Source organism: Lactuca saligna, chromosome 8 (genome assembly GCF_052625555.1).
Source record: "Lactuca saligna cultivar CGN05327 chromosome 8, ASM5262555v1, whole genome shotgun sequence".
NCBI classification, from domain to species: domain Eukaryota; kingdom Viridiplantae; phylum Streptophyta; class Magnoliopsida; order Asterales; family Asteraceae; genus Lactuca; species Lactuca saligna.
This window is the reverse complement of record NC_136424.1, coordinates 151,380,184-151,381,813: the sequence shown is the minus strand read 5'-3', so window position 1 is coordinate 151,381,813 and position 1,630 is coordinate 151,380,184.

Here is a 1,630-nt window from a genome sequence, read left to right as displayed (position 1 = left end):
GTAAAATTTTAATGCTCATATATGACATATATGGAAAAGCAAAAAAGAAAATTACCTGCCTTGGTTAATGGTTATGATATTAATTAATTGCTTTGAACTTATATTCATTTAAAATTGCCCAAATCATTACTCCAAATCAAATCCCCAAAATAAATTCTCATAAATTAGGAATCAATATTTTTAACTCTTATAAAATTTCCTTATTTAAAAAATCCAATGTTTAATTTTTCTAGACTATGTAAAAAGAAAACCTAAATTATAAGAAAATAACATGTGGTCAAATGTCTAAGAAGATGAAAAGGGGAAAAAAATCTTTATTTATTAGGGAGGATTGGTATAGAACTTATGATTTCCATAAATTTGTTCCTAACTTTCTTTTACACTCGGATGGTTTCTAAGATATCATTTATTACGTTTTTCGTCCCTCATAGAAATTAAAAGACTATATTGTACTTTGTCGATTTTCTTTTTCGTTTTTTTTATAATTTATGTATTATTTATTAATTAAAATAATTTACAAATAAATGGGTCCAACTACTCTACACAAACTTGTCTTCTCCTTTCCCATCCACTTTCCGCAACCTCCGTTCATCCACTATAGGTAACCTCATTCACCACCGACAACATGTTTAGGTAACCCTCATGTTAATCTCCAACAACCATCACAATTAACCTCTACTAACCACCAATAATCATGACATTAAATCAAAAGGAATTGAACCAAAATAAAAAACGAACTCCACCACCACTACCATCAATTAACACCCTAAATCTACTCAGAATTAAGCCAGATCAACAAAAAAAGAAGAAGAAGAAGAATACTAGTGTTTACCATTGCCAATGTCTAATTAGAACAAACACAAACCCTAAATTGGAATTTGCATCATGGTTTGTCGTGTTGGGTTTATTTCGAACGGAAAAGAGACGAAGGTCGATGGCATTAGTGGTGTTGACAAAATCAAATCCCCTACCGTAAATTATTGCCCAAACCAACGTGTAACTACGCAGAGCTTCGAATAGGCAACGTGATGAGGTGGAGTAGTATAACAGATATCAAAGGAGATCGGAAACATTGGATGGCGATAACTTTAGAGTTGCAATTTTCCGGCAGCTCCGACGGGGCAGTTGAGGTGGAGATCAATAGCTTTAGGTTTGAGTTTAGAGAAGAGGGAGAGATGGATCTTGAGCAGATCGTAGCTTTAAAAGGGAATGGGTGGATGGGGGAAGGGAAGGGGTTATGTGGGGTCCAAGTGTTTTAATAATATCTAAAGTAATTTTCTGAATAAAGCTGTACGAAAAGAAGTGCACTAACACTTCAATACATATTAAAAAAAAAACTATGAAAACTTATATGTGACCCGACTCATATGTAAGAACCTATAATTTTTGTATAAGTATATTAGATTGTTATTATGTGTTTAAGGGTATTTTGGTCCTAGTAACGATATTTGAATTGTAGAATGGTATTAAGTGTCTATATATATATATATATATATATATATATATATATATATATATATATATATATATATATATATGTTTGTTTGATGTTTGAAGTAATGGTATAAGTTGTTGTGCTTGGAGAACAGAATGGTAATCAATGTTGGATTAGTGTCTAAGTCCATAACTA